The following is a 22,793-nucleotide window of genomic DNA, read 5'->3' on the forward strand; positions in this document are numbered from 1 at the left end:
AAAAATGATATATATATTGTCTAGCACACAGCTATACTCTCTTCTTTCCAGCCCCAAGAACCCTGCTTTCATGTGAACATGAATACACCAAACTCTACAGTCTGAGACAGCTATGGTAGCATAATCGCATAAAGATTAGAACTGAATCCCATTTCTCATTAGTGAAAGGGAAGGGGAAAGCTCCCAAAGAAGGGCTTGTGGGAAAATCTAAGGCCAGACTGAAGCCAAGGGAATATCCCTAAGTTCTTTCCTTTGCAACTGAGATGCTATCATGCAAGGATGTAATTCTTTTTATAGTAAGCTCTTTGTACAAGGTGGGGGTTCCACTTATAACCTGGAGATCAAGAGTCGCTTGCTCTACTGACTGAGGCAACCCAGCTCCTCAATTAGGATAAGGTTTTTTTTTTATAAATTAATTTTTATTGGTGTTGAATTTACCAACAAACACCCAGTGCTCATCCTGTCAAGTGTCCCCCTCAGTGCCCGTCACCTAACTAGGACTTCCAGTGTTATATTGAATACAAGTGGTCAAAGGGGTGTCTTTGTTTCATTCTTGATATTAGAGGCAGCAAATCAACAAGGAAATACCGGAATTGAAGCAGTCTTTAGACCAGATGGACTTAACAGACATATATAGAATATTCCATCCAAAAGCAGCAGAATACACATGCTTCTCAAGTGCGCATGGAACATTCTGCAGGATAGATCATATGACAGGACACAAAACAAGTCTTAGCAAATTTAAGAAGATTGAAATCATACCAACTCTCTTTTCTGACCACAGTGGTATGAAACAGAAATCAACAGCAAGAAGAAAGCTGGAAAATCTACAAATATGTGGAAAATAAACAACATGGTTTTGAACAACAAATGGGTCAAAGAAGGAATCAAAAGGAAAATTTTTAAAAATCTTCAAACAAATGAAAATGGAGGTACAATATACCAAAAACCTATGGGATGCTGTAAAAAGGGCTCTGAAAATTCACAGCAATAAATGCACAAAGAAACTCAAAAGACTGCAAACAACCTAACTTTACACCTCAAAGAATTAGAAAGCAAAGAATAAATTAAAAGTTACCAGGGAAAAAGGCAAAAAAAAAAAAAATTCAGGGTAGAAGTAAATGAAACAGAGACCAGAAAAAAATACCAAGAATCAACAAAACTGAGACCTGGTTTTTCAAAAAGATAAACAAAATTGACAATTTTTTAGCTGGACTGAGAAAAAAAATAAACCCAGAGAGGACTTAAATAAATAAACTTACAAATTAAATAGGAGATATTACAACTGATACCACAGACATACACAGGATCATATGAGACTAGCATGAACAATTAGAAAACTAAGAGACAATTTCTAGAAATACACGATCTACCAAGACTGAATCAGTAAGAAATAGAAACTCTAACCAGACCAATAATAAAGAGATTAAATCAATAATTAAAAACTTCCCAGGACAGAAAACCCCAGAACCAGATGGCTTCACTAGTGAATTCTACAGAACAGTTAAAGAATTATTGCCAATCCTTTTCAGACTCTTCCAAAATGTGAAGAGGAAAAAACCACTTCCAAACATTCTATGAGGTCAGTTTTACCCTGACAGGATGCTGGATGAAGACACTACAAGAAAACTATACATCAATACCCCTGATAAGTATAGACAGAAAAATTCTCAACAAAATATTAGCACACCAAATTCAAAAACATATTCAAGGGATTATAACCCATGACCACATGGGATTTATCCCTGAGATTCAAGGATGGTTTGACATATGCAATCAATAAATGCAATGCACCACATTAAAAGAAATATAGAAATCACATGACTATGTCAATAGATGCAAAAAAAAAAGCATTATTGGACAACTCACAACATACTTTCATGAGGAAAATCCTCAACAATTGGGTATAGAAGGAAAGGACCTCAACATAATAAGTGCCATAAACAACAAATCACAGCTAACATTATGCTCAATAGTGAACAAAAATCATAAAATTATTAAAGCTAGGGGATCCCTGGGTGGCGCAGCGGTTTGGCGCCTGCCTTTGGCCCAGGGCGCGATCCTGGAGACCCGGGATCGAATCCCACATCGGGCTCCCGGTGCATGGAGCCTGCTTCTCCCTCTGCCTGTGTCTCTGCCTCTCTCTCTCTCTGTGACTATCATAAATAAATTTAAAAAAAATTATTAAAGCTAAAGAAAAGCTTCCAGGATATGAGTGGCTTATGCAAGATGACCTCATCATTCCCCTTCAGAAATGGAACTAACACCTAGGTTCCTATTCATCTGCTTTAGTGTTCTTCTCTTTCCACTGTGCTGCCTAATTATTATCTCTATGCAGAAGAGAGTTTTCAAGATTGCATTATTCAAAAGACCCATTTCATGCTTTAGGAAATCTTCTACTTGAGATAGATGGAGATTTCAATGTTATTCCTACTTGCATGAAATAATCTCTTTTGACTATGCTTTGTTCTTGTTTGAAAACTTCTAATTATTTTTCATGTTTTGAAGAATAATCCTCTAAATATTCATTTGGCAGTCAGGTCTCATCATTTTCAATCCACATTCCACTTTCCAATATTCTTCTTATTCTCTACATGTAATTAACGCTCTAATTTAATTTACTCATTGTCTTCTAAACATGCTTTGTGTTTTCCTTCTCTTCATTCCTATACCTATGCCAATGTTTCTTTGGGAAGATCCACTAATACCATTCAACTGATCCATAAGCCCTTCCAAATAGTTCACCTCACTATTTATGTATGTATGTGAATTGTTTCAAAACTTCTTTAGCTTTTGTCACACTTTCCAAAATTCTAAGCTACTTTGTCTGGATTATCATTCACTTCCATTTCCTATTGAAATCCTTTTACTTATATGTATAAAATCACCCCAATGCCTCTTCTTCTCAAATTTCCCACAATGTTTGTGTTGTACCCAAAGAAACTATAAGAATCTCAGAAGGCCCCTAATGAGTATCAACCCTTCACACAACACAAATCATAAAAACTGTGATGGACTGTTAGGCAACCAAAACACCCTACTTACTACTGATAAAACCTAACGTCTGTTAGCCAAGTGGTCTTGCTGATGAAATACAGGTAAATTTATTCACCTGTTCACTTTTATTATTGGACGTGGGTAGGATTCCTCCGAAGGAGTAGGTCCCTGCACAATTTATGCATGAAACACAGTGGAAGACCCTTTTCCCCTATGAACAGTTCTTTTCTAAGAGAAAAAAAAAAGAGTGGGAAGTGGTGAAAACCTTAGCTGTTAGAATCAGGAGATTATGGGGCACGTGAGTGGTGCAGTCGGTTAAGTATCCATCTCGGTTTTTGCTCAGCTCGTGATCTCTCTGAGATTGAGCCCCATGTCAGGCTCTATGCAGAGTCTACTTAAATGTCTCTCTTCCTCTCCTTCTGCTCCTTACCCTTACTCTCTTTCTCTCTCTCTCAAATAAATAAATCTTTTAAAATATGAGATTACCGTGCATATGGGAGTAAACATCAGGAGAGGCCAGTGAGAATTCCTCTCTGCAACTCAAGAAATATAGAAAGTATATAATAACATATCTGAAAACTCAACTTTCACCAAACATGAATCGTTTATATCAAATTCTTCTAACCTAGATTCAAAAAGCATTATTTTTACTTATAAGTAAGGTAACAAGTTAGAATTTCTTTCACTAAGCTAGAAGTCATGTTTTAACATACAATTAAAGCTCCTTAGGTAGATAACATTGACTAAAGAATTCTTTAACTAGAAGAAAAGTCCTTCTATATATCCAGCCCTTACAGTGAGATATCACAAATGGATTATGGTTTCAGAGGGTGTTCCTGAAACTGGATATTAATCCCATTTGGAGTACAGAATGTTCATCCTTCCGAAAGGTTATAATTCCAACATTTAAATACAAGTCTCTCTACAGAAATGGCACATATATCTTGCTTACATAGTAGCCACTTAAACTGTTGCTGTGAATTAAGAATGATAGAGAAAAGCCAAAAAATAATATTGAGAACCAAGATGGACTCCACAGACACTCAGATTTTAGGAAAATTGTTCAGTAGAGTAATATTCTATCTCTTAACATGAGTTAAATTATAAGCTTCTTTCTGTGTAATTAAACACCTAAAAATAATATTTTACAAATATATTCAATATGTTAGGTGTTACAGGTATGGATGATACATTCATATTCAGGGTTACATGCATATAACCACATTTAGCATCGTTTACAAAACTATTCCTGACTTTAAGATATCTTTCTATCATACATACTGAAACTACCATCTACAACAGTGTCAAAACTTTACAAAAAGAAAACCTTAATTTTTTTTTTTATTTTGTAAGAGAAAGCCTTCAGTTAGTTCTGGTGGTTGGGAAGAAAGCTATAGTGGGTGCTAAGAGAAGCCATTTATAAGGTTGTTGTTTGTATGTGTATGTATGCTTGTGCGCACTGCTATACGAAAGATGGGGAGCACATGTAAGATTTAAGAGAAAGAGGAGGAGATCCTGCCCCTCATTTATCTAAGTCTCTGTATATTCCTACCAGTGTCTATCACAACCCTGGTGACTATGTCAGTCTTTGTAATTTTAGTCATCCAGAAAACACATTCGTATATAAAAAATTTTAAACTACGTTTATCTCTCTAACTCTCACTCATACATCTACCTATTCAAATACATGGATAAAAATGCACAGAAACAAGATACAGTACAAAGACCATTTATACACTCTAGGCCTTATAGAATATGACAATGGGATATTTGATGAGAAAAAATATTACAAGAAATGTTAGTGGAATATATAATATGTGTGGGATGGAAGGTTTGGGACATTTGATACATGGTAAGAGTTACAGTATACTTGCCTTTAAACTTTTCTTGTAGAAAGTAGTAAATTGACCCCTTGGGGGATAGAGACAATGTCTTATTCACCTCTGTAGCTCTGATCCCAGCATATCAAGTAATAGACATTTCATGCTCAGTTTTTCAGAATTAGTTATTTTTAAATAATCTTCCTGTAAATCACTTTCTACCAAATCTGAAATGCTATCTGCATTTTTTAAGAAAATGAAATATACCTACAATTCTCTCCATAATCAACTCTATATAAAAGTACCACAAAATATAGCTCTTGTTCATATTTGGAGCTTACATTGGCCATGTATAACAGTAATATACAGTTTAAACTCGGTCTTTTTATTTATTAATGGTACAGTATAAGGAATAATAATAAATGTGAGTTCAGAGTAATGTGTGTTATGTTTCTTAACCCACTTGCTTCTTGATTTTTATTAAATTAAAAGATAATCATATAGCAAGACCTGGGGGAGACGGAGGGAAGTAAAATCAAAATCAAAGACAACCTTTCATTCTTCATCCAGATTCCTAAAATCAAAGCCCTCAATTATAACTAAAACAGCAGCTGTGGATGTTTTGAAGGAAGTCGACCAGTTTAAGTACCTAGGAATCATCTTGCCAGGGGTGCTCTAACTTTTTGCTAACATGTGACTTATACTCTCTTCCAGGTGGGCTATGGTTGAGACTTTAGAAAAAAAGAATCAAAAGATGATGCTTTTAACAAAACAATGATCTGACTTATGAGAACTGGTTTGTTCCTAAATATGAAACAGTGTCTCAGAGCTGAGAAATATCTAATTCCGGGCCTCATTCTGTTCTTCGAGGACTCGCAGACTGGTAATTATATTGTTTTTACTTTTTAGTTAAATTAACTTGCATGTAAACTTTGTCTTGATTTTCTACCATGTTTTCTAGAATTTTGTTGGCAAACTATTTCCCTAACAGTACTGTGAGTAGAAAGATTGTTTCAGTCAAATAAATGTTTTCCTTTTAAAGAACCTAGTGGCCCCTGCACAGACTACGTTCTCATCACACAGAACTACAAACAAAACTAAAATATTAAAATATTGTTACTATAAACATTATTCCTGAGGCTTGTGTGTTTTAATATTAGATTTTTGGGACTTAAAAAATTTCAAATCATCCTCTTGATCAGGTAAGGGTTCAGTATCATTCATCTAAAGAAATCCCTAAACAACTTCTTAAATATAGTGTCTAAAAGATTACAGGAGTCCAACTGATTTAAGATTAATATGACTTCCACCTTCTTTAGCTAAATACTGTGCACTTAGACCAAAATGGGAAAAAGACAGCAGCTGTCTTAGACAGTGTTTGTGATTTCTCACATAATAAAGATCAGATGACTAGGAGCTAAAGAGGTAAATTTCATTTGTCTTATTTATTTAAGCACATGTTCAGCGCTGATTCCCTATTCCTTCTTATTCTGAAAGAGGCGGAAAAAAATACAGGTTGCCCCTCAAGCTATTAGTCAAGTGACCTACTTTCAGTTGTCCCTCTCCTGGGTTAGGCCAACTCTGATTTTTCCCAGATGACCATATTCTTTTTTTATTCCCATTTTAGAGTTTTAAAAGGAAATTGTGGAGTTCCTCCAAAATCTGTGGTCAGAACACAAATATTTTGAAATAGTCTCCTTCCCAGCCTGCTGCAGCTATCAACAATATTACCAAGAGTCCTTTCTAAGGAGAATCTTTGAAAGATTATGAAGACAAATTTTTTAAAATTTGTAACCCGTAATTCTTGGGACAGTCAATTGTACACAATTCACATGCTTTCAGGTATTTTTTTTTTTTATGCTTTTGGAAGTCTTGTCAGTTGCTAGGGACATTAAAAAAAATCACTATCATTTAATGATAAACTCATTATACAACCAAACAATGTAGGAATGGAAAAGTATTTTGTACGAAATAAAGCCTGTAACTTTGCCCTAGTAGGAGAGGAAGGTGCTGTAGGTAATTTTAAATTTCTGGTGGGTTTAGAGTTAGCATGAAGAGGGCCAGGACTTATGAAATCCTTTTTGCCTCAAAGAAAAGGAAAAGTAAACAGAGAAAAGTAGCTATGGATTTTTCCTAATCAAAAGTCTCTGGGCTAAAATGCCTAACACACAAGCACACGCACTAAATATTATATATACATATATATATAAAATATGTAATAATTAACTATTCCTTTTTTCTTATTTTATGTAATACAGTGGTGATTAACACTATAATTCGGTATTTGCACTGGAAGCATTTAGATGAGAATGTGACTAAATTGAAAAGGAATTAATTCTGTCTGTGGACGGCTATCAGTATAGCTATCCAGATATAGCTACCATGGCTATTAAGACATGTGTATCTCTTTAAGTAGGTACTAAGAGCATAGTTTCATTTTTAAATTTTTAATTTAAATTCAATTTGATTAACATATATTATTAGTTTCAGAAGTAGAATTCAGAGATTCGTCAGTTGCATACAATAGCCAGAGCTCATTATATCATGTGCCCTCCTTAATGCCCATCACCCCTGTTATATTCCCCCGTCCAGCAACCCTTAGTTTGTTCCCTAGATTTAAAAGCCTCTTATGGTTTGCCTCCCTCTCTGTTTTTGTCTCATTTTATTTTTCCTTCCCTTCCTCTATGTTCATCTATTTGGTTTCTTAAATTTCACACATGAGTAAATCATATGATATTTATCTTTCTCCAACTGACTTATTTCCCTTAGCAAAATACCCTATAGTTTCATCCACGTCATTGCAAATGGCAAAATTTCATTCTTTCTGTGGCTGAGTAATATTCCATTGTGTGTATACACACACATACACACACCACATCTTTTTTATCCATTCAAATGTCAACGGATATCTGGGCTCTTTCCATATTTTGGCTATTGTGGACATTCTTGCTATTAAAGAGCATCTCTCTTTGAATGAAGGATGGTTGTTAATGACTTCATATCAAATGGAAACACATATTTGTTGTTTTATGAAAGGCCAAATATGTGTAGAAAGGTGTATATGAGTGACTAAATTGCATTGAAGCATCCAAAGATTTCCACAAATATTTCCATCTTGTGTTAACATAAATAAGGTCCCCATTATTTCCCATCCATTTCAAAAATATGGCTCCCCCCCATAACCTACACCAATATCTTCTTTTGTTACTGATGTTAACAATCTTAAGTTTTTATCAGAGTAATATGTGAGGTTGGCAAGTATCTGCTCTGTGAACTCATGGAGATTCAGGTCTCTGGAGAAAGTTTAACACTGTTCCCCAAGCAATGACTCCTGAACTAGAAGATTGACCAAGTGCCTGACACCACAGCCAGGTACATCCTTTTGAGGATAAATGACAGCCTACTAGTGGGCTTTGGTGGAGATCTTCCACCACTGAGATACACCATGTTATTCTGAGAACTGAAATACCTATTATGTTAAGCTATCAGAAAGACATTCCCATTCAGCAGAGTTTATTGATAAAGTGTTAAAAATACATACAAGAACACAGTCCTGAAAGGGACTTTGGTCTGTGGGGGTTCAGGTGGAGGAAGGATTGGTAAGGGGGAATCATCAGTTAGGGAGATACCCAAAAGAGGGTTGCAGTCCTCTTTTGGGGACTGATGACAGAAATCTCAGAATTGTCAGCTCCTAAACCCTAAGATTTTTCTCTCATTAAAGCATAGCAAACTTTGTTGTGTCTAATCAAAGTTTCCGAATTCAGACACACAGCAGAGTCTGGAAATCTGCCAATGTTTTCCTTGCCTTTGATAAAAACAGTTGATGAGGCCAAGTGGAGTGATAAGCAACAGGCAGGATTGAGAGAGAGCCTATCTGGCAGTTCGAAACAATTGGCTCCTATCTAAGAAAATTTGTTTTTATTTTTGCAGATTCATGGTCAATGGCCAGTTACCTTGCCATGTAGTCAGTCAAATGCACCCTTGATGATTGCACAATTAAGAATACGACTTTGTGGGCAGTGTACTTATGGTAAGGCTACAAGAATTATACGAAATAATTAAAATGAGTCCATGTAGCTACTCAACAGAAAAATTCAGCTCTGGGATACAAAAGCTAAGGACTTTGCTTCAATCTTAGATGCAGCTATGTGTGCATCTCAAACTCTGAAACACCATGTAGAATAACTACACACTTCTTTTTTTTGATTTTTATTTATTTATGATAGTCACACACACACACAGAGAGAGAGAGAGAGAGAGAGAGAGAGAGAGAGAGAGAGAGAGGCAGAGACATAGGCAGAGGGAGAAGCAGGCTCCATGCACCGGGAGCCCGACGTGGGATTCGATCCCAGGTCTCCAGGATCGCGCCCTGGGCCAAAGGCAGGCGCTAAACCGCTGAGCCACCCAGGGATCCCAACTACACACTTCTTTACCACATGATGAACCTACAATACCGTTAAGTAAATGAAGATACCAACAGGAAATGAAGCTGTGTAAGATTTCCCAACAACAACAACAACAGCTGACCAGAGCTCTCAGGCAAGATACTGAGGACCCTCACTAGGAGAGACAAGTGGCTTCAAATGAATTCTGGCTGGAGTGTAAATGTCTTCCAGGTCATTTTTGGACTTTGGGCTTCACTTATTCTGGAAAGGAAGTTGTGTTTCTCATGAATAAATAAATAACATCTTTAAAAAATACAAAAAACAAACAAACAAAACAAATAAAAAACAAAAAATGCAAAAGCAGATCCCTAAGTGGAGAACAAAGTGATGGTTGCCAGAAGAGAGTGGAGTGAGAGAATCAGCAAAATGGGTGAAGGGGAATGGGAGGTACAGTCTTCAAGTTATGAAATGAGTAAGTCACAAGAACAAAAGGCCCAACACAAGGAATATAGTCAATGCTATTGTAACAGGACTGTATGGTGTCAGGTGGTAGCTACCCCCGTGGTGAACACAGCATATAAACTTACTGAGTCACTATGCTGCAGCCTGAACTAATGTAGCACTGTGTGTCAACTATACCTCCATAAAAACAATAAATGAATTAATGTTTTGAGAAGTAGAATGGACAATTAAAAGTTAATCAAAGTGGGGGTGGTAAGGGATAAAGGGCTAAATGACTTGAATGAATGTACACGACATCTGGATATGCATAGTAACCAAGGAGGGAGTTTATTGAGGTTTTGGAGTTGTGAAAGTTGCAATCAAGGGTGGAAAATGATATAACTGCAAACTATATTTTGCATCTTGCAAATGCTTTTGTCCAGTCTTGGACTGTACTGGCAGGCTGCAGATAAGGGAGATATTTCTGAATTAATTCCTCTGAATGGTGTACAGTTTTAAGGGAATGATGGTTAGATAGTGCTTTCATTTCATATTGTTGAACTAGGATGGGCTCTATGTGCAGCCTGTCTGGTTAATGAAATTGCCCCCACTCCATTTTTTTGAATCTGTTTGTACACAAAGGAAGCTCTATTTGCTGTGTGGATGGATGGGTGCATGAAGTAGAGATCCCACTCAGGGGGGCTGAGCCTGCATTAAGAAATAAATGAAGTTTTAACAAACATACAAACCAACAGGAAATTCTGACAGATGAGATCATTTACAATGGTAATCATGTCTTATAGGAAAAGCACATCTCAGATGAGAAGAATAATTTTCCTAATTGCTTCTTTCAAAAGTGGGCCAATTTATGGCCACTGCTACACAAAAACTCTAGATTTATTTTCTGCTAAGAATCTTTGAGGGTGATTTTTAGATTTTAGAAGTCTCTGGGTGGTTTGGAGGAAAGGTATCAACCAACAGCCCCTGATGGTAATGGTGAGCGTAAATGAAGACTTGTCTGAGTAATTGCACTTGGGAGTCACCATTTGGACTGTGGGTTTTATGTTTTTTGTTTTGGTTTTGATTTTCCTAGCCTTGCACTGAACCACACATAATGTTCCTGGAAGCTAGTGCCTTATATATTGGGTTTCTGTAAATCACGATGTTGCCTGTTAAGGTAATTACCTGCAGTAATAGAAGGCAGCATATCATTATCACCTGCTCTGTACACTTTGTAAAGAAATTTTACTAGGTGTAAATGTAGATGGGATGTAACACGAATGTCAGTGTAAAGAAAGGGATATGGAAAGTGGTGACCATTGCCATGATATCACAGCCACATTATCATCATCGATTTGCCGCAGGACATGCAAAAAGGGAATTTTACAGTTCTTATGACACACTCAAACTGAATAGTGACTAGAAGTAGAATATGCTTTGCTTGATTCTTTCTTAGAATTTGTTTCTTTGCTTATAATGCTATCTGTTCTTTCGTGGTTCCTATTTGTCCATTAGAGTACTTATCATATTAATTATAGTTGATCTAAATTCAAGGTCTGATCATTCCCAAATCCCTGCCATAGCAAAGTCTTGTTCTGATGTTTGCCCTCTCCCTTTAAACCGTGTTGACTATTAATCTGTCCTGTAATTTTTATGTTGAAAGCCAGCATAATCAACTGGGTGAAATAAACTTCCAGTAGGAAGAACTTCAGTGATCTGAATGCCAGTTCTATAGTCCTAAGATTAAATGCCAGTCTTTTGCCACAAGGCCTTCCCAGTCCAGGAGCGGATCAGAGATTTTCCTTTCACCAAGCAGGTTAGGCTATGATAAATCCCCAAGAAATTAAGGCCCTAATAAAAGAGTTTCTCTTGAGGGCAGGTATTGCTAATAACATTACTCTGGCATATTCCAAAAGTTACTCTTGCCCTCCACCTGCCAGAAAGATGAGGCAATTGTTCTCTGACATTCCCTTGAAGAACCTGAAAAGGCTGAAGGTGACAAAACTCACAAAAGTATGGGAGTTTTTCTGGACTTCTAACTCTATCACCTACAATGAGCCTCCAACAACCCATCAATTAGAGCTCAGGCTTTCTCCACCATGGTACTGGTTTCCACAGAGGTTTATCTGCTCATGGATTTCTACTCTGTTGTGGTTCTCTGTATCTGCCTGTCTGTCTCTCAGTTGCCAGGGCAGTGGTTTGCTCTATGACTTCACTTCTCCAACCTATCTAAGTAGGGTTGTTGATTTTCCAGCTAGTTCAGCCTTTTACTTGTTAGGATGGAGTGGTAACTTCCAAGACACTTACATGGTGGATTGGAAACTACAATTCTTCCATAATACACTTGAATTGCACTCATGCCATAAATACTCAAAAGCTAACACTTATTGGTTTTTCATTTAGTACCAGCTCTGATATACTGAGAGGAAATTCAAGTTTGGGGAACTGGTGTATTAAATCATGGAACTTGATCAAGACACAAACCTAGCTTTAAAAAGTTACACACTTAAGTCACTCTGTCCAAACCTCTAAAGCACTATAAATAATTATGGCTCAATGGGCAAAAGTATAGTCCAATTGGTAAATAAATATCATAAATTTGTGGTGCCTGGGGGGCTCAGTCAGTTAAGCATCTACCTTTGGCTCAGATCATGATCCCAGGGTCCTGGGATGGATCCTTGCTCAGCAGGGAACCTGCCTCTCCTCTCCTCCCCACCTTGTACTATCTTAGTTGCTATCATTGTCTCTCTCAAATATTTTTTTAAAAAAAGAAATATCATAAATTTATGAAGGGGTATAATCAAACTTAATGTGTTTCCCCCTTAGTGTTCATGAGATGATAGAGATCCTGATAGTTAATGATGTTTTGAAGTTTTAGTGGGTTTATTTTTATGCAAAAAAGTATAGAAGTTTCTGTGTTAATAGTTATAACAAAAAGATGGAGGGAATGTTATAAAAATATTGCAAATATTGCAAATAGTCGTGTAGGACCTGGAAGTAAGGGTGAACAGATAGTTCTGAGATCTGTCTTCTAGCTTCAGGGATAAGATTTTTAACCTTCGGCTGAATCTTCCTCATAACACTAACTCATAGTATTAGTAGGAGTAAATCTATACTCTTTCTCTCTTTTAAAAATTTTTTCTTTGTCTTAATTTTTTCCAGTACACCTCTACTTAATCCAAGATAAATCAGGCTCTGATCAAGGATGATGTACTAAACTCAACATCCCTGCCAAATTCTTGACCATATTTTTCAAGGAGTGAGTAATCAGTATCGATAAGATTCAGCTACCATTGGAGACTGAGAAGTAGTCCTGTACATTCGTTTGAGGATCACATGTGACTAGCACTATATAAAAGCTGAAGCAATTAAAGAGCTGATGACTTTCCTAAACAGAGAAAGTCCTCCTCCACTTAGTCTCCAATCTTTGGGCACACATTCCCCAGGTGTTGGAAGGGCATCAGACACCATGCCTGGGAGTCATGAGACCTCAGCTGTGTTATTGCTGTATTGTTATTTGTGCTACATACAGTCTTTCTTAGAGCTCAGTAAACCTTATGCTACCTGAAGACATGTATTTTTGCTTTTTTAGTCCAAATCCAAGATGACTATTACTAAAAGAAAATTCGACCACTATTACTAAAAGAAAATTTGATCAAAGTATATTGAAAGCATTGCATGTGCGTCTATGTGTGCTGCTAGACTGATAGGAAGTGTTATATGCATTCCGTATCCTGAATAGCTACAGGATTTGATGAATGGCTATTTGAACAATAAGAGTATATGTGATTATAGATCCAAATAATATTCATTAAACACCTTCTATGTTAGAGTGACCATGATGGTTGTGAGCATTCAATGTATATTAAGACTAATGTGGCCTGTCCTAGTAAAACATGTACTCTAGTGAGAAAATTTTTAAAAATGCTAACAAGGGCAGTCCAGGTGGCTCAACGGTTTAGTGCCAACTTCAGCCCAGGGCCTGATCCTGGAGACCCGGGATCGAGTCCCATGTCAGGCTTCCTGCATAGAGCCTGCTTCTCCCTCTGCCTGGGTCTCTGGCGCTCTCTCTGTGTCCCTCATGAATAAATAAATAAAATCTTTAAAAAATGCCAACAAACAAAATGGTTTTATTTCACAATACTACAATAAGCTTTTCTCTAATGGGGGGGGGGGGAGCTACCCAAGCACATTTCAGAGAATTTAATACTGAAATAAAAAGCCTACTGTACCGAAAGGGGATGAAAAATGAATTAAAGAAAACCAAAAGGTCAAAATTTTGTAAAGATATATAACCTAGAAAATCCTCTTACTCATATATGTATTGTAGTATGTCCACATATGAGTGTGAATCCTATAAATATGCCAATATTTCACTGCTTATACTTATACTGATACACAAAATTGAGATGAATGTATGCATTGACATCTAAAAAACAAGAGTAAAAAAAATTGGTTACCAACGAAATATAAAGCATGATTTTTTTAAATTTAGAAAACAAAAATTTGAATACACAAAAACAATAGTAGGTGGTATTTAGGAACATGTGCCTATATAGTAAAATTACAAAAACCTGAATAAGTGGAACACACATACTTTCTTGTATAGGGAATCAACCATAGTGTTTGCCTATGTGTGTGTATTTTGAAAAAGCAACTACAAAGATATAGATGCATAGGTGATAATGAGAGGAAAAGGAGGAAAATACTCAGGTTATGTGAAGCAGTGCTGAAAAATAAGCATAATACTGTCAAAATATATCTTATACACACACACAATAATGCATCTCTCACAGGTCAGGGTGACTTTGACATAGATTAACAAGACCCAGAAGACAAAAATCAACACAGTTTTGAAACGTTTTATATAATTCCATTTTAAGGATGTAAATCAATGAGTCGAAATTTTATTGCTATTTTCATATTTTGAAAATAGTCTATGTTTTCACCCTCTCCTTGAAAATACCTATTTTCTGAAGATTTTGGAATAGAACTTAACCCTGTTTTTTTTCCTCTTCACCCTTACCCTCTTTTTGAGCTCTTGCTCTTACCTGATGCTCTGAACTATCTCCAGAATCATTTGTTTCTTATGGCTATAAATTTTAAGTGATGTAGTACACCATTGATAAAATCATTTTACATCTTTTTTCTCCTTTTCACAGCTTTTAAATACAGTTTATATTTAAAAGAGGTTACATAATTACTATCAGAACCATAATGGCATGAAACAAGATTTAATCTAAATGTGGCACCTTAATATTAGTTTTGGGACAACAAACTTATCTAGTTTCAGCAAAATCTCAGAGAATGACTCAGATCTACAGTTGCAGATACAAGAAGCAATAAGATGTCTTATGAACACTAACATAAAGAATGAAATATCACCCATAAAACACTTAGGAGATTAACCGTATCATTTACTAATGCTGTAAAGTATCAGCATGCTTATATATTTTAGGTTGAATTAAAATTTCAGATTACTATCCTGATCTTTGAAAAAATCCACCATAGTTTTTTGTACTAACATTTAATGAATAAATTAGAGAAAAAAGAGAGCATTAATGTAAAGACCATGGTGGATGTTGTTTCAAAGCTCTAAAAATAAGAACCAAAAAACGGTGTGTGCCTGTGTGTCTTACAGAGAGAAGGAGAATGACAAAGAAATTAAGATCTAGAAAAGTTCTGATGGAAAAATATTCACTCCATATAGGTTATTTCATATGGAGAGAGGAATTTGTTTTATAAAAAATCAACAAGATTAATTTACAATTAGGTTAAAATTAGTATTCAATTTCCAGGTATAACTATAATATTTTAAGTTAGTATTTTTTTCTGGAAAGTTATAACTTCATCTAGGAAGAGTCCATTTTCCAGACTTATAGTTTCTTACTTTATAGAAGTATATTCTTAACAGTTGGATGATTTAATGTCTCTGTACAAAGAAAGGATCATTTGACATTTAATTTCAAGTAATCAGAAAAGTGGGATCAGAGTAACACTAAGTAATTGTGCCGTGTGACATTCTTCCACAAAAAAAATAGTACTGAACAACAAGCCAAACAAGTTGAAACAGGAACATGTCAGAAATAACTCCTTTGTCGCTGACAAGTGTGGGCTATTAGGAAAGAATAATGAGTGAAAGTACTTGTTAATGTTCTACTAGGATGGCGTGATGGTGTAGCACCAGTACATCCAGCCTGCAATAATAATTTGTTTGTAAAGTCCCCATACTGATCTTGCAATCATGTTTCTGATTTTGATACTATCAGCCAAAGCCCCAAAAAGGGACAAGAATAACTTTAGATTAATGGAATATTTTATCTATTTTTGATATAGAAGCTTTCTCTGTTTATATTAAGAGAAGTGCACTTGTCTGGTTAATTCAGTAGCTAAAATTCCGTCAAGTCGTTTTTTTTTTGTAAATGAAAGGGAAAATATGTATTTGTGAGCTGACTTTATAGTTAACCAGATGAAGTTTGGAGAAATCCCCTGGATTGGAATAGAGAAGTGAGTTTCCTGCAAGAAGCAATCTAGCCCCAGCATTTGCACAGAGTTAATGAGGGTTATAGATACTCTGTGCAAAGTTTTTGTCAGATAGAGAGTGATCAAAAGTTGCAATGTTTACTTGGAAAGAAAAAAAATCTTGGAAGAAAAAAGTTATATTTAACTACAATCAATAATTTATGGTATTATTTTTATATTTGGAGACAGGATTTATTTCTTAAGAATCAGGTTGTTTATCTGTTTTGCTCTCCTGTTCTTTGAACTCTATTCTTAGTGAAATCCTAGACTTTTTCTAACCTAGTGGCATCAGTTTGAGCTTTCATTATTTTACTGACCAATGTTTCCTATTTTTCTGTTTATTAATTAATTTAATTCCCCATTATAGGGAACTATTTTGGATTTGCTTTTACAATCTTTTTTTTTAACTTTTTCTTTTGTGATTAATTTGGTTGTATCTGTCTTCTTCAATGCAAGAGACATTTTCTTCTTGTTGAATTTTATTAACATTTTTCTACTTGCCACAAGCCAATTAGGGCTGTTCTTTCTTTTATCACTTATCTTTACCTTATATAAGTTCCATTAGTCTTTTCAAAGTTCTTAATGGAAAAAGGAAACATGTAGAAAGAACAGCAGAAGGAACTCCATACACCCATCAACCAGTTTCAAAACTTGTTTCCACATTGTTCATCTTATTGCATGTGTCTTTTGACATTTATATTTTGTTATTGAACTTGCCACCGTGTTTAATAAGCTAGTGATTGATTCAAAATTGATTACTGTGGGTCTCATACAATTTGGTTTTATAAGTATGCATACTCTCTAATAAGCCACATCAAGATCTCATGTGTCTATAAAAGTCTATACCATACGCACTCTAAAATGAAAGCTGGAATGGCTAAATTAATTTTAAGTAGAGTTTAAGACAATAATATAGCCAGGAAGAGGATAGGACATTTCCTAAAGATATATGGGTAAGAAGAAATTAAATACCCAGAGGGTATGTGCCTAGTAACATGGATTCAGAATGAGGACAGAATTGAAAAGAATTGTTGAATCCACAACCACAGCCTAGCTTTCTGCATGAAACTCTCAGTGTTAGAACGAAGATGATTAAAGTTACAGAAAATATGAATCATACAATCTACTGACATTTCCTAATTGCCACTTACCAATACCACACCAGACCACAGAATAGACCATCATTTCAAGCCTGCAAGTTCATAAAGAAAAACCTCATTATGGTCCATAAAATAGCTTCCAATAAATTTAAGAGCACTTAAATCATACACCATACATACATTGTCGCAAGTGGAATTAAAGCGGGAATCAGTAACAAAGATACACTAAAATCTAGCTAATAACCAATAAAAAATTAAAGAGCGTATGTCTGAGTAATCCGTGAGTCAAAAAATTACTAAGGAAATTATAAAATATGTTTAAGTAAATGAAATGAAAATGTGCCTATATATCATAGCCCATGAAGAAAAAAACACAATGTTAAAAGTTCTACTAAAGCTCATGAAAATCCCACTAAGAAATACAATGCTGTCAAGTCTCAAAGAAAAAAAAATAAAGTTTGGTGACTTTTCAAATTAATTAACAGGGAACAGTTTGAATTGAAAATATCAAAAGCAGCAAAAAAAATTTAGGGGTTGTCTTATTATTGGCTCCTGATTTTGATTCTGTTACAAATTCTTCTCTACCTCAAGGTCATACAAAGATTATCTTGTATTGTCTTCTGTTAATTTCAATGTAAAAAATGTCTTCTGTGCCTTTATGCATGTTTTCTATTCTAGAAAGAAAGTGTGGAGTCCTTCAATCTAGTTTCCTTGCTTGTTGACTTGTTCTTTTAGTCTTCAACTCATTCTTCTATTAAATTTCCTGTGAATCTCTCTACTGTTTGTGCATTCTTTAGAGCAATCTCCAAATTCACAAATCTTTGTGACCAGTATAGGATTTCTTCCATGTATTGACTTTTATTCCAAAAGATACACACACACACACACACACACACACACACATACACATATTGACACACATGTGTGGGTATTCAATGAGAGATTCTAATGATTTTTCTGTTATTGTTTCATTTTTCCCCATTTCTTAAGATAATTTATTTTTTAATGATTGCTATTCCTCCCTTAATATTTTTGAAGTTTAAAAATATAATCTTCAGATTTTTGTGCTATTCTTTATATATTTTTTCTTGTTATTTTTTAAGATTTATGTTTATTTATTTGAGAGAGAGAGACAGCACAAAAGGGGGTGGGAGAGGCAGAGGGAGAGGCAGGCTCCTCACTGAGCAGGGAGCCCAATGCAGGGCTGTATCCGAGGACCTGGAAATCAAGACCTGAGCCGAAGGCAGATGCTTAACCGACTGAGCCACCCAAGCACTCCTAATCTTTATTTATTATTGGGCAGGAGTTCATTTCCAATTGTGTAATTTATTATTTGAGTTACACTGGAATTAAGTGAGATAATTTTAGATTTACCAAAGAACCCAATGGCTATAAACTAACAGAACCTGACTAAATATTTTCCAGGGAATTCACCTGATAAAAAAAAACAAGACCAAAGGCAACACACTGAAAAAACCCAACTAGACCACTTGCTAGGATTGTAGAGCCTTTTCAAGCAGCTGTAATTAAAAGCACAACAGATTCTGAATAACAGAGGTCTGCTAGACAACCTATCAAGACTAAGTTCTAAGGGAGAGGGTAGCTTCTCCATTCAAACCCTCTGTAATTTACAGCCTCTCTCTTCCATCACTGTGATAATTTAAGTTTCTTCGCCCTGAGTACAACAAGGTGCCTTGCACTGCCTTGATTGTGAAATCCATCCCTGACTTGGCAGGAACAGCTTGTAGAAGAATAATAACTTTGGAGACCCAGCCAACAGTCTGGGCAAACAGCTTGATAGTGTCTATGACAAAGCCAGCTGTAACATTTGGATGATATCGTGGGGGTCTCCAAAGAAAGAGCAACCCCAGGACTTAATATTCATACGAAGCCAGAGAAGTTTGCTATTTTAAGACTTTCCATGCACAAACTACACATTTTAGATAGGTGGTGGCTTATCATGTTTCACCTCACTTTATGTGGAAGAATTTTAGAAGTTTCTATCACCAGGTGATCCCTTTGTTTTCATGGAAGCAAGTGTAATTATGAAGATGACATGTGCCTAGCTTTAAAATTAATATATTTTGTTTTTATCTGTATAGGAGTTAATTTTTGAATCTGTGGCCAGTCTGAATTATTAATTACAACCAAGTGATAAAGAGGAGCTTATTCAATGATTATCAAAAACTCTGCTTCTGCTGTGGGTTTTCACTAGGAAACAATTTACTCCCCAAATAACTGTGTTTTCAACAACAAATAAAACCAACCAGAGGCTTCAAATGTATATACAACATCCTGGAGATTCTCATGTATTTACTGCTCACAGTTTACTGTGTAACACAGTACCAGAGGCTAAAAACATGACATGAATGCTGTTGCAAATATTCTACAATAGAAGAGGAAAAAAATTAAATCCTGGTTTCCACATGACTCCCTAACCCATCACTCTGATAAGCTTCTCTTTCTCACACTATCACGATCTACATGCTAGAATATTTTTTCTACAAGTTAAAAAAATTATTTTGATTGGCACTTGGATGGAGGGACAAATACTACTGCTTAATGCAATGCCAGTTGAGGTCCTTTACTAAGTCTAATTTAGGGAGTTGCCTACTTTCTTAAATCACTATGTGATGGAAACTCAATGATGAATATTTATAATTAGAATTCATGTCTATTCAAAACATGAGCCCAGTGTGGCAGCCGTGGAAATAATTTTTCCACTCTTCATGACTCTATCTGGGCCACAGTGTTAGGAACTTAAAAGAATGTTTTCCTCCTAATGTCTTCCTGGATTTGATGTGATTGTCTCTTGTAGCACCATCCCTCAGGGCTCATGTGTGGAATTTAAGATTACCAAATGCTGATTCTCAAAATTTCCTCCCATGTACATGTACAGTTTCTACTCCAGGTAATGCTCTCTGATCTATATCTGCACGTACCGATCCATTATGCTAAGCATAGAGACTACGTTATTTCCTTTAATCCCCACAACTTCCAGATGAGATGAAAAAATTATGGCTTTGAGAGATCAAACAACTCACCCAAGGTCATGAATCCAGTGGTAACTGGTTGAACTGTGATTAATATCCAGATCTTTCCTACTCCAGAAGAGCTCTGTAATTGTACAGATATGCTAGAAATGCAATTCTGTGAATTTTCCTCTATAACAATCTGAGAAACACTCAGGGCTGTTTTGTGTAATGTTTTAGAATACAGTTTCCCCATTCACACACAGGGCATTAACTGTAATGGGATCCTGATTCAAAAAAACCAGATATAAAATCTAAAAGGAAAGGGGTAAAAAGTTGAGTAGGGATTGGGTAAAAGATAATACTAGGGAATTATTAATTTTCTTATGTATTAATGACATGGACATGTAAGAGAATGGCATTCTTAGGAAATACATGCTGAAGATTATGGGGAAGAAATGTCATGTCAATCACTTCAAATGCTTAGAAAGTTTTCAGATGCACTGGTATACAGACATATAAAGCAAATATTGTAAAATGTTAACAGGTGATGAGTAAACAAGCATTATTATACAATGTATCCCATTTTTTGTATGCATGAATTTTTTCACTATAAAAAGTCAGTAAGGGGGGCGGTGCAGAAAAAAGGATTTTATCCCTGAAGTCACAATCTCTGAGCTTGAATCCTTTTCTACCACTTCCTGTCTTGAGAAATGTGATCCTATGTTCATGGGCTTCATATTCCTTTAGGTAGAAAGGTCATAATAGTAATAACTACTTTATGAAGAGTTGAACACTTAGTAACTCTAAATACACTGTTATTATTTAGCATTCCCAAATTATTCTCAGAATGTGAATGTCCGTAAAGCTCATATATTGTTGTTTGTATTGACTGGAATCCCTTTGGGAACTAATCTAAAAAAAACTCTTTAAAAAACCCAAGTTAAATTAGTAAGAACAAGTATAGCTAGGACTGGCTAGGAGGAGGTTTGGTTTTCCTCCAACTACAAAAGAACCATGAAAGTTGGTGGTGGTTCTTAAGTTCTGCTGAGTATAATTTGGCTACAGTTTTAAAATTACAATTGATTATTTTGGTATAAAACTAGGATAGGAAAGCTCTTTGCCTACGGTAAGAAAAATCCTGAACCAGACAGGTTATTAATGCAGGTTTGAAGATAATGGTCATCGCAATTTAAGCTGAATGTGAAATCTCTTCAAGTGGTGACATAAATATTGACCCTTCCTAAGGGTCTCTTAGGAAGTGTTCAGAAGTGTAACTACTGGAGCTTAATAACATCCAGTGAATTCAGAAGCATAAAATCTTCAACTCATTCTATACAAATAAACTCACGGCTTCTGCTTTAACTTTATCACAGTTAAAGCAAATGAAATCTTGATCATCTCACAGTAAATGTAGTTTGTGGTTTCTCTGTCCCAACAGCCTTTAAGTTTTAGTTTTTGCATCCCTATAGTTAGTGACATTTACACAGATATGCACAACTTCAAGTCCTCACTAAAAAGGTCATCTTCAAAATACCATCATTGTGTTATCATATCTAGCATTCAATTTCTTATTAAATATTAACATACAACTTGTACAGAGCCGGATACAGACTTCCTCAGTCCTCCAACTGATAAAGCCATCTTTCCTGTTTCAAAATTTATTCACAGCACAGTTTAAAATTAAAAACCCTAAATGTCAATAATTCTTGCCAAATGTAAGACATACATAACAGGTACATTTTTGTTACTTTCCTACCATGCTCTTCCTCCTTCACCTTTTCTTCTTGCTCAATGGTCTCTAATTCCTCTTTGGAAATGCCTAACTTCTGGGAAGGCTGACTCTACCTTAGCTCATAACCAAATTTAACCGAATCAGCAAATCTCATATCTCAGTGACTTGATGAAGACTTAAGGCAATCCGAGTGGAAAGAATACCAAAGATTTGCTGTATCTAGTAGGAAAGCTGTTACTGACTGTTTTTTGTTAAAGGGCATACTCAGCACAGGAAGCTGCTGAATGACATCTTGGATCCCCAGAAGTGGTCAGTCAGAAAATCAAGGTGAAGTATGGACAAGGGAACACAGAGATGGAAAGAAATCAAGTCTCAGATGGTAAGGTGGGACCATCTGATGAGCCTTATATGAAACCATTGCTATTTCTGGATATTTACAAAAGGCACAATTAGGAAGTCCTTCACTGCTTCTACTAGAGGAATCTGATTTCTGTTATTTGAACCTGAAGGCTTTCTTACCAATACATGTTATTAGATACCTTCTATGCTGTGGGTGCTAACATAAGCCACACAACTTTGGCCTCCCATACAATTCCATGCAATTATGGAAACCAGAGTGTTATTGAACCGGACCCTTATTTGAAAAGTCTTTAAAAATTTAAGTCTTCAGAGTAAACAAATCACTCGAAGGAAAACAGTTTATCTTCAATCTAAAATTCAGAAGTTTACCAACACCAAAGTTTATGATTAAAAAATAAATATTATTCCATTGGTATGCCACCTATCTGCATTGCTGCTTGTACCCATTCCCTTTTTGGTTT

This window comes from Nyctereutes procyonoides, unplaced genomic scaffold (assembly GCF_905146905.1).
Source record: "Nyctereutes procyonoides isolate TBG_1078 unplaced genomic scaffold, NYPRO_anot_genome, whole genome shotgun sequence".
NCBI lineage: Eukaryota > Metazoa > Chordata > Mammalia > Carnivora > Canidae > Nyctereutes > Nyctereutes procyonoides.